Source organism: Neltuma alba, unplaced genomic scaffold, assembly GCF_004799145.2.
Source record: "Neltuma alba isolate B1F8T4 unplaced genomic scaffold, ASM479914v2 tig00001127_pilon, whole genome shotgun sequence".
Lineage (NCBI taxonomy): Eukaryota > Viridiplantae > Streptophyta > Magnoliopsida > Fabales > Fabaceae > Neltuma > Neltuma alba.
Window position 1 is genome coordinate 50,475 of NW_021632343.1, and position 12,548 is coordinate 63,022.

General features: G+C 32.1%; 1 pseudogene; it reads left to right on the top strand.

The window, feature by feature from the left end:
* The first annotated feature begins 2,534 nt into the window (after positions 1 to 2,534).
* Positions 2,535 to 6,329, top strand: LOC114751058 (disease resistance-like protein DSC1; annotated as a pseudogene).
* The last annotated feature ends 6,219 nt before the right edge of the window (positions 6,330 to 12,548 follow it).

A 12,548-nucleotide genomic window follows, 5' to 3' on the forward strand; every position in this document is an offset into this window, starting at 1 on the left:
TAATTCCTTTTATTGACTCTGTCTTCTTTGCATGACTGATAAGCTGTGCAGTGGGTGCTTGTAGTAATTATATAATTACTTCTCTTACCATAACTTTGAGCATAATTTTAACTATTTTTATTATTTTGTTACAGAAATGAAATGTGAAGGTGACTCAGGTACTTATGCAGGCCATACATCTTGAGTTCCTTGCACTCGAAAAAGCTAAGACTTTGATCTGATGAAGCACGCTTGTTTTGATATATTGATATCTCTGAAGATTCGTTTATAATTCCGAGTAGTGAATTGTGGTTTTTAATATCCTCCAGGATGCATAGTGCTATTCTATTTGATAAGATGACTTGTATTAATTGGGTATTATAGAATGAACTGCGCTTTCCTCAAAAAAAAAAAAAAACAAAACAAAACAAAAAAATGTTGATATTTTGTTGGCCCACCCGAAAAATACCACGGTGGACTGGAATGTGCTTCTAATTGGAAAAGATCCCTTATCATATGTTTAATTATTAAATAAAAGTAGTATTCGATTAAATATGTATTTCAAATAATAAAATATTATATAATTAATAATTTTTTAAAAAATAATTCAATAATAAAATAGTTTTTTGCATTTATATGATATTTAATAATCATTGCCTCATAACTCAAAAAAATAAATATAATCACTCATAACCTACTTTCTTTTGTTCATCAAAAATTTGACTAAAGTATATATTTAGTTTTTTTATTTTTATATAGTGTTTTATCTTGGTCTCTTAACTTTAAAAAGTATATTTTTAATCTTTTAGTTTTAAAATCTTTAATATATAATTTTTTATAATAATTATAGTTGTTTTAAAAATTAAATTTAATATGTTAATATTTGAGAATGTTTTATCAACACTCAAGATCTTAATAATATCATTTTTTGTTAATAATTTTAAGATTAAAAGACTAAAAATATAATTTTTTAAGTAAAAAAACTAAATTGAAACTTTGTGTAAAGTTAATAAACTAAATATATACTTTATATTTAAAAATTCTTTTTGTCTGACAGAAACAAAAAAAGTCTAGCTAGACCGTCTCTTTGAGTTCACAGCACTTTGTACACATTGAGACTTTATCTCATGAAACATTTATTTTGCTTTATAAATTAATGTCCCCGAGGATTTAGTTACTATTTTGTTTAATTAAAGGTTTTTATTTATCAAGGACGCATTACATTTTTTTTTAAAAAAAAAATCTTATTTCCTATATAAAGGGGCCAACTGGGCAGCTGGGCCAAAAACCAAATCTGTAGGCAAACATATATGTAAGCCGAATTTTTGTTAAGAAAAAGCTCGTTACTTTCCGGGGTCACGTAGTGTAATTTTGAACATTTTACTCCTCTAATTTTATTCGTAAACAAGAATTTTTTTTTATACTATTTATAAGTTATATTATTAAATTTTTTTATATAACTATATAATCTTACTCTTTATTTATTAAGAAATATGCTTTATATTTTTAGGATATCTTATATATTAAATAATAATAAAATTAGAAAATCATTAAATTTTGAAATAGAGTTAATAAGATTTAAAATTTTCATGGTTCTAATAAAATAGTATGTTGAAAGTTACTTATAAATATTATGTTTAATATACTTTTTTTTAATAGTATAATTTTTTATTATCTTATACTATTAAAAAAAGTCGGCTTTCCAAATTTGACTTTTGCTTTTGTTGCCAACATCGTTGCTCTAAACCATCAGGGAACCCTATTGACTTAGTGCCTGTTTGGCATCACTTATTTTGAGCTTATAAGTAGCTTATAAGCTCTATAAGCTCGATTGACACAATTGGATCTGTTTGGATCAGCTTTTTTGCAATCGGGCTTTTGTTTGAAAAGTTACAATAAGCTATAAGCTAAAATTAACAGCTTATGACTTATAGCTTATGGTTTATAGCTTTTGAAATATGGAGAGAGAAAAAGTTAAGAAATTTATTATCTGTTTTGGTTCTTATTATAAGCCTCAAATAACTAATTTGTAAATAATAAAAAATTAGTTAAAATTAGTTGAAAGTAATGAATAAGTTAGAAGTATATTTTTATTTTTAAATATGCTCCTAAAAATATACTTTTATTTTTTCATATTTCACTTTATATTTAAAATATTTTTTATGACTTCTTCATATTAAATTATTTTAATTTCATTGTATTATGTGAAATTATTTTTTTAATCATGTTTCATTATTTATTAAAACTCATATCTATTTTGGTCATTTTACAACCAAACTTACTTTTACTCAATCATAATCTAAACAATCTTTTATCAATCTCACTTTTACAATATAACTTTTCTGAACTCTAATCCAAACACAATTCAACTTATCTAATTTAGTTTTTATCCAATTTCACTTTTCTATAAGTTACTTTTTTTAATAAGTTACTTTTTCGATCGAAACGGACCCTTACTTGTTTAATAAGTAGATAGCTTGAAAAATGCAAATTCCACGATCAGTGTTAAAATTCTCACGGAAGAAGAGAGAGAGCAACGTTCCTGAATCCTGAAGATGGGCATTGTTGCTTCATCCTCTTCCTCTTCTGTACTTCCTTGCAGAAAGTATGATGTATTTATTAGCTTTAGAGGAGACGACACCCGCACCAACTTCACTAGCCATCTTTAGACTGCCCTCTGCCACAACAAGATAGAAACCTACATCGATTACAGACTTCACAAAGGAGATGAGATCTCACCTGCACTTATCCAAGCTATCAAGAACTCCACCATATCTTTGGTGGTTTTTTAACAAAACTATGCTTCCTCAAAATGGTGTTTGGATGAGCTCACCCAGATACTCCAATGCAAAAGGATTCAGGGGCAGATTGTTGTTCCTGTGTTTTATAAAGTTGACCCTTCAGATGTGCGAAAGCAAGAAGGGGCTTACAAGAAGGCATTTGCGAAACATGAGAGATCTTTTCGTCGCAACATCTACTTGGTGAACAATTGGAGAATTGCTCTTTTTGAGACGGCCAACTTAGCTGGGTGGGACTCTCAAACTTGTAGGCGAGTATTCATCCCCCTAAATTTGATGCTCTTCTATTAAATACTTTTGTTTTCAAGTGTAATTCTTTATCTATATCTATCTATCAATTTATTTTTGGTTCTTTTCCATTGACTAGGGATGAATCTATACTCATTCAGAATATTGTCAACGATGTTTTAAGGAAACTGAATCATAGATATCCATTCGCGTTGAAAGATCTTGTTGGAATTGATGAAAACTGTCGCTGTATTGAATTGTTGCTGCAAAAAGCACCGGTAGTTGGAATTTGGGGTATGGGTGGCTTAGGCAAGACAACCATGGCCAAGGTTGTCTTTGCCAAACTTTTTTCTCAATTTGAAAGTAGCTGCTTCATGGAAAATGTTAGGGAAATGATAGAAAAGCATGGAATAAGTTATGTACGCGATAAACTTATATCGGAGCTATTAGATGATGAAAATTTGCATGATGGCCCATCTATAGTTTCAGGATCCACATTTGCTATGCGGAGACTCGGCAGGAAAAAGGTTTTGATTGTGCTTGATGATGTATCCCATTCAAAGCATCTAGATAGTCTGGCTAAAGAATGTGGTAACTTGGGACCTGGCAGTAGAGTCATCATAACAACAAGAGATAAGCAGGAACTTGCTGGAAGAGTTAATGAGATACATGAGGCTAAGGCACAGAGTGATCATGAATCCCTTAAGCTATTCTGCTGCAAAGCCTTCCACAAAGACCACCCAGAAATTGGATATGAAGAACTATCAGAAAGGGTGGTTGCTTATGCCAAAGGCACTCCCTTGGCTTTGACAGTCTTGGGTTCATATCTTCACTCCAAGACTACCAAAGAATGGGAAAGTGCATTGAGAAAACTGAAAAAGACTCCCAATGAAGATATTCAAGAAGTATTAAAACTGAGTTATGACGAACTAAATGACGAGGAGAAGGAAATGTTTTTAGATATTGCATGTTGCTTAAAGGGTGAATGGGAACGAAATGTTATAAGATTGTTTGAGAGCTACGGGCTCCATGCAAGTATTGGCATAGGAACCTTTTTAGATAAGGCTTTAATAACTCTTGACTCCTTTAGAGTGCAAATGCATGACCTAATACAAGGAATGGGCAATGAAATTGTTCGTCAGCAGTGTTTAAAAGAACCTGGAAAAAGGAGCCATTTGTGGAATCATGAAGAAGTTTATGATGTATTGAAAAATAAAAAGGTAAGATAAAGGACTACTATTTACTTTGTTGACCAAGTTTGAGTAGGTTAAAAAAAAAAAAAAAACAAAACAAAACAAAAGAAACCAGTACAATATGATACATTTTATACTTACCTCTTTTCTTCCCCCATATTTTATGTACTACTGGGTACTGATGCAATTGAAAGCATAACATTTGATATGTCTCAAATTAAAGAGGTATCCTTGACTGCTGATGCTTTCAAAAATATTCCTAATCTCAGAAGTCTCAAATTATATTCCACGTCTCCTAAAAACTGTGCAAACCTTCCTTCCGGCCTTGAGTCATTCTGTGACAGATTAAGGTACTTTTATTGGGATTTCTTTCCTTTGGAATCCCTTCCAGCATCAATCTTCTGTATGCAGAACCTTGTTGAAATTCACATGAAGTATAGCCATGTTACAAAATTGTGGGATGGTGTACAGGTATATATTGACAAACACTCGCAAATGCACACAAATCCATCTCTCTCTCTCTCTCTCTCTCTCTCTCTCTCTATACACGCTTCAATTAAAATACAAGTTTCCCCTGTTTGATTTCTTCTCTGCTGGTTAGAGGATTTTGTGAATTTAAAGGTTGTGGACCTGCATGGATCCAGCCAATTGATGGAGCTGCCTGACTTCTCTAAGGCACAAAATCTTGAATACATAGATCTTGCATTTTGCTCAAGTCTGTGTAATGTTCATCCGTCTATCTTTTCTCTCCGCAAACTTGCTACTTTGAGACTATGTTTTTGCTATAAACTGAAGAGTCTTTGTAGTTGGAGCCTTTTAGAATCTCTTAGGACACTCACGGTTGCTAACTGTGGGAGCCTTGAAGAATTTTCATTGTTGTCAGAGAAAATAACGGATTTAGATTTAAGTACAACAAAAATAGAAATATTACACCCATCAATTGGGGGTCTCAAGAAACTTGAAAGTCTCAGTCTCAATTGTTCAAAGCTAGAGAATCTTCCAATAAATGAACTGTGTTGCTTGACATCTCTTGGGAAGCTTAATCTTTATGACTGTGGACAATTGACAAACCAAAACTGCATATCCTATTTAATGCCTTGCATTCATTGCAAGAGTTTCACTTGGAAGAGTGTAGTAACTTGGCTGAACTACCGGACAATATCAGTGCCTTATCATCCTTACATCACTTATCGCTTAGTGGAAGCAGTGTGAAGAGCTTGCCTGCTAGCATCAAGCATCTTTCAAAGCTGGAGATCATCAAGCTGAGAGGATGGAGGAGGCTTCGTTCTCTACCAGAACTTCCACCATTCATTACATATTTGGATGCCACTGATTGCACGTCACTGGAGACTGCATTTATCACTCCTTTTAATTACAGGATGAATTCCTGTTTGCTAGTAAATTGCATGAAGTTGGATGAGCATTCACTATATGGTATTATGATAAATTCTTATTTCGCAATGATGCGATGTCTTTATTTTGATAAGTCTTTGGTTCATTACTTTGATGCTGTTTGTTACCCAGGGAGAACTGTTCCGATGTGGTTTGGAAATAATCGAACTGCAAATTCTTCCATAGCTATTCAACTTGCCCCTCATTTTCATAACCCTCTGAGTTTTGTTATTAGTGCCATTGTTTCTGAGTTTACTTCAAATAATAGCTTCCGATCCTTGTTTGAAGACAGAAGAACATTTAAATTTTATTACCGTTTTCACTTGGAAGAGGGTGAAGAGATCAGAGAGGCAAGTGATTGGCTATATTGTTCACCTCTGCATTCTGATTTTCCGATATCAGATCATGTTCTACTATGGTATGAACCCTGCAGAATATGTTTGCCAGACGCCATTATGATCAAAAAGGTTTTATTTGAATTCAAGCATGAAGGTGATTTCTTGATCAAGGAATATGGGTATTCCCTTTGTATGCCTATGAATATCACAAGACAAAAGAGCTCACTTTGTATGCAAGATTGGATCAATTTCCTGACCGTAATAGTGATGAATTGGGGAATGAGTGGGTGTCTGAGACTACAGCCATAATGGATCAAATAATTGAGAGGTTAATAGTCAGCACTTTTGGAATTCCAGTTGAAGAGTTGAAGACTATGATTGTGAGAAGCAAGACAAGCTAGTTCCACTTTCAGTCAAAATTAACCTTGTGTGCTGAATAAAAAGATAGTACTCAACAGAAACATGATTGCTTTATTGGTATGTCTCTCCCCTCTTCAATATTTTATCCCTTTAGTATGCTTAATTTTGGTTGTTGATAGCTATCTTTAAGTTGTCTTGAACAACATAAATTAACTAACTGCATTGCTGATCATATTTCTTTCCTAACAGGATTTCTGCCTCCTTGTAACATAAGTGAGCTTCTGGTGGAGGAGCTTTCTTGATAGATCAATGAATCTGCTATTCTCTGGATATAATGAGTCTAATAAGCTAAGGACCATCTTTGAAATGGATAACCTGAGATGTGTGGGACATCAACTTTTTTTGTTGTGAGAATTATTGACTTATTCAATTCTTCAAGGACATGTTGACTAGCTTCTCGAGTGTGCTTTGGTACTTTTTTAAATGTATTAAAAGATATTTTTCAATTATAGTAAATTTTTTAACATTGTTAATTTAATACTTCAAATGGTCATTGGTCCCCCCCAAAAAAAGCTTCAAATGGCATGCTGATTAACCAAGACTTACAAAACTTAGTTAATCCCAAAAAAAAAAAAAAAGGACTTACAAAACTTGCAGTACCTCAAAATATTTGCTAGTCGGTCAGACTATTGCTAAATGCAACTCTTCCAAAAGTTACTGTAATGAAGAAAAGATTGTTATAACTTTAGCTTTGGTTATAGTTGTCTGATGAAATTCATCAAAAGCCCCTTAAAGAACCAGCATAAGCATCTTAGACTACTGTTACTAACAATTTAATTCATATTATATATGTGCGTATATGTTGCTTTGTGTGGGTTAAATTTATAGAGATGGCACATAAATGGATTATTTTCTAAACAAATGTCCATTCTGTTTTTTAATAAAATATCGTTACTTTGTAATATAACTAAAAATTATATTGATGCAGAAGCCAAGTCACCTAACAATAGCTAATATGCAGTGGAATCGGATAAAAACATGACATTGACATAACAGCATACGTATGGTACGCATCCCTGGGATAATTAGTTTTTGGATTAAAATTACTTCCCTTGTCACAATTTTATCAACTATCTTTCACAAGTTCTTTTTCTTTTAGGATTTTTTCCTTTTTGCAAGGGAGTTCAACTTCTACAGCAGATGCGGGGAAAATTTCTTCATGACTTAAGAGCGAGTTTGGCAACCCAAGGATGAGCATACGTATACGTACTGAAATACTATTTCAATTGATTAAACCAGACAGATCCAAAATCTCTATTTTTTAATATTTATATGACAGATAAAAGATGTGAATCGATTCCAAGTTGAAGAAAGAATCGAATATGAATTGATCAAATCATTCACTCCATGATAGTCTGATAGATCTTTTGAAGAATAGATTAATCAGACGAGAATAAAGATAGAGTCCCATTCTACATGTCAATACCGACAACAATGAAATTTATAGTAAGAGGAAAATCCGTCGACTTTAGAAATCGTCCATATGAGCAATTGAAGAAAGCATTTTACGCAAGTCAAGGCAAGAATTCCTTCCATATACTTATCTCGGATTCTGTAAAATTATTTTTAAAAAGCTAATCCAAACATCCTAGCCAATTATGACTAAGTATTAATCAAATGTGGGATTATGCATTGATTAGCGGGTAACTAAGGAAACTTATAGAATTGTCTTATGGTAACATCTTTCTGATGCAAACCCCGCCGTACTCAGTCAATTTTGAAGAACTTTGACAACATTATTGACATGAGTTTTGTTTTCTGCTTTCTTCTTCATTTGTTCACTACAGCTGGAACAAATCCTTATTGGTCTGTCTTCTGCATGTTTAATAATAAGAATTTGGGATTATTATTTCTCATTTAAACCAAAACTTCCGTCTGAATTTTGTTCCTCATAAAGTTAAAAACTCCTTTTCTTCACTTTATTGTCTTCTTGGCAAGATGAATAACAAGCTGTCCTGTGGATGCTTGAAGTGATTATGGACCTGTTTGTTTTTGTTCTTTGTTTTCTTATTCTCAAAACAATATATTTGCTAATTATGTTTGTTGGATAGAACTACTATTTTTAGAAGGACTATCTTGAAAAAAAAAAAGAAAAAAAAATATGAGAGATAAAGTGAATTGTAGTCTTATATTTATGGTCAAAATAAAAATTAAACAAGGTCTTATATTAAGGATCGGAAGTAGACTTTATTGTTTTTAATGAATAAATAACTTCTTGTCTGTTTAACACTAATTACTAATTATAAGTCATGCATTTGCATTTTGTTAACGCGTGTTTGACAGACGTTTTCCGAATGCACGGTTCATTTATATCATCAATAGCTATATTAAATATGTAGTTTATATTTTCATCGAATATTATATGATTTCTGTAGTTTGTTTTTGTTAGCCATGCTTCCTATTCTCATTTATCACTGTGATAAAATCTGGACTATCCAAGATATAATATGGATAGTTTATATTTAAAATTTTAAAGAAGACAAACACATAAGTTTCAAGACTCACTTCTCATAAAATATTTAAAATATACTTATTTTTGAAAGGGTTAATAAAATTTTTTGGTTCCTAAGTTGGCCTTATTTTGATTTTGGTTTCTTAAGTTTCAGACCATATGTTTTAATTTTTCAAGGTTCTTTTTATTTAAAATATTCATCTTTATATTCTAATAAAAGTCTAGAACATTTTACTCCTTAAGAAATTAAAACCTATAGTTTGAAATAGAAAAACCACTTTACCAACAAAAAAAAAAGAAATAGAAAAACCAAAACCAAGATAAGAACAAATTTAAAAAATAAAAAATTATATTATCTATTTTTAAAACTTAAACAAGTGAGTCCAAATTTTCCAAGAAATTATTTTTCAAAAGAAAAGTATTTTTTATTGAAAAAGGTTTGAACAAATGGACCTTAGGTAAGTTTTTAGAAAACTTATTTAGATTTCTTGACTTAGCATGAACACGTAGATTGTTTTATTTAAAAGAAATCCTTTTGACGGTTAAAATTAACTTTTCTTACCGGTAAAAACAATACTATTGCCATGCTCAGAAATGCATGCTTGAGAGGAAATTGCCCCACCAAATCCTCTCAAAAAAATAGTTTGTGCTCATATGAGACAATTAATTGATAGGTCCATTGTACCGGACTGTTTCTTTTTCGAGTATAATGCCCTTCCATCGATAATAGGTTTTAATAATGATTATTGATATCCCAGGAATAAAAGAAGTTCGAATTTCTTATAATCATAAAATTAATTATATCTAATAGGATAATCCAATCAGTAAGATAAACATAATAATAATAATCATATCAAATTTTTAAAATTTTTGAATCTTCCGAGACCACACATGATCGCGTGTTAGATTTATAAAATATTATCATTATATTATAAACCTATAAGAAAAAAAAATACAATACATGACTATATATGATTAGAGAACATGAGATAATGAATATATAAGAAAGTTGACATAAGTATTTTTTCAAAAAAAAATCCACGTATATTTTTATTTATTTAAATAACAGTAATGTTTAACAGAAACTTAATAACTTCCATGCATAGTGAAAGTGAGGCAAGGTGGGAACTGGGAAGCCATTTAATACATGTGCAAGATCAAGCTGCGGTCTCAATCTGAATTCAATATTTGCTTCTTCTTTTTTTTAAGAAAATAATAAAGAACAGTTACTTAATTCATATAGTTTCATGATTTAAAATAAAATAACTCAGTTCTTATATTGTTTTTTCCCCCCGACTCGAAACATTTTTGCTGGCCAAAGCTATGATTCTATATATATAGCTAAAAAGAAAGCCATTTGCTCATTTCGAACTTTAAAATCACTAAAATGCTCTCCTTTATACACATTCATACGAAATTTCAAATTTTAAATGAACTTTATATATATTAGGGTTAAGGTGCGACCAGCACCCTGAACAATTTTTCCTAGTGTGTCCAGTGTCCTAAAATAATTTTTGATATATCCAGTGTCCCAAACTAATTAAAATGGTGCATCCATATTCCAAGCTAACAGAAAAGTTAAGTTTGACCGTTACTTTGCTGACTCAGCTGAAAGTTGACCGAAAAATCCTACGTGGCAGACATGCAGACGTCTGATGTGTATTATTTTGACGGGTTAAGGTGCGCCCAGCACCCCGAACTATTTTTCCAGGTGCGTCCAATGTCCTAAGGTAATTTTTGGTGCATCTAATGTCCCAAACTAATTAAAATGGTACATCCATATCCCAGGCTAACAGAAAAGTCTCATTTGACCGTTACCTTGCTGATTTAGTTGAAGGTTGACCGAAAAATCTTACATGGCAGACACGCAAGTGTCTGATGTGTATTATTTTGACTGAAGCTCCCAAGACAAGCTGAGTGGTGGCGGGTGTTTTCTCAAGAGGCGACGGTGATATCGACGGAGTGACCAAAGGGAAGTTTACCGTGTTCTATAAGGAGGAAAGCAAATGCGAGTAGAATGAGGAGTTGACAGAGAGAAAGACAAAAGTGTGATGTGACAGCAGTTGACATTTCAAATCGGAGTGGTGGAAGAAATGGGATAAAATGTTAAAGATGAGGATGAGATTGAATGAGTAATACATGTACTGGGATTTAAGAGGGTGGACCGGTGGTCTTTTTTTTTTTTTTTAAGTTTAAAAGCTGGCAGAAGATAAACGTTAGAAGAGAAGGAAATAAATTGAATTTTCAGTCAAAATAATACACATCAGACGCCTGCGTGTCCGTCATGTAGGATTTTTCGGTCAACCTTTAGCTGAGTCAGCAAGGTAATGGTTAAACGAGACTTTTCTGTTAGCCTGGGATATGGACGCATTGTTTTAATTAGTTTAGGACACTGGATGCACCAAAAATTACTTTAGGACACTGGGTGCACCTGGGAAAATAGTTCGGGGTGCTGAGTGCACCTTAACTCGTCAAAATAATACACATCAGAAGCTTGCGTGTTCGTCACGTAGAATTTTTTGGTCAACCTTCGGCTGAGTCAACAAGTTAACGGTCAAATTTAACTTTTCTGTTAGCTTGGGATATGGATGCACCGTTTTAATTAGTTTGGGATACTGGATGCACCGAAAATTATTTTAGGACACTAGACGTACCTGGAAAAATAGTTCGGGGTGTTAGGCGCACCTTAACCCTATATATTATTCATGCCAACAATATCTGATTTTTCATTCTTGTATTATTACAGACGAAGAGGTAGGACTTATATGGGGAAAAAAAGAGAGAGAGCAACCAACCCCTTTCTCTTGTTTTTGATACTTTTCTCAAAGTACTATATCTATATTGAATCAGTCCAAATTGATATAAAACAATAATTACATATATTAATTAAATTGTTAAAAAAAAAAAAGATCATAAAGAAGTTCAACTTTAACCTGAAAGCTATAGAAGTGACCGCTCATTATAAATTGGCTGTCCCAGACTTTTCTGTGCCATCTAATGCTTTGCTGCTTCATAGGTTGAATGCTTAAACGTATAAACATATCTGCTTGAATTGTTATTCAATTAAAAACGTACGATTTTGCAGTGATTCACATTAATGATCCCCCCATTGGATCGGATTGCATTGTGCCCGCTCTACATTCACACACAAATATTCATCACATACAGGTAGTTAGGTCGAGTAGTTAATTCTTTCATCACTAATATTTACCAACTTCTTCTCAACATTTTCGAAATTTGGTGGTTCAACTCTTATTCCCATGCAAGGTCAAAAAAAACAAAAAAACTCTTATTCCCATGCCTCTGACTCAAAGCTACTATTCAATAAGTTCGTGCTTTGTATTAGATACTCCTCCGGTTATTAATATAAGACCTATTTACCTAATTTAATTAGAAAAAATATGATATGTTTTTTCTAAAACATCATAATAATCTTCTTTAATATCTTTTCTCCTTCTTCTACTTGATTATGATTGGGAGAATACCTATAGAGATAATTTAAAAAAAAATTGATAAATATGATACATATGTCTTATATTTATTACCAAAATCAATTGAACAATTAAGTCCTATATTAAGGACCGGATGAGCATGAGATTTTACATTAAGAAGGAAAAAAAAGACAAAAACTTGTTATGAGACATTTGCGAAAATAGCACTACTACATAAAAAGCTAATTGTAGAGCTTATTTTTTTACTTTTGTAGCATTTTCAAAATGCTACATGTAAACCTGCTACAAAAGATATT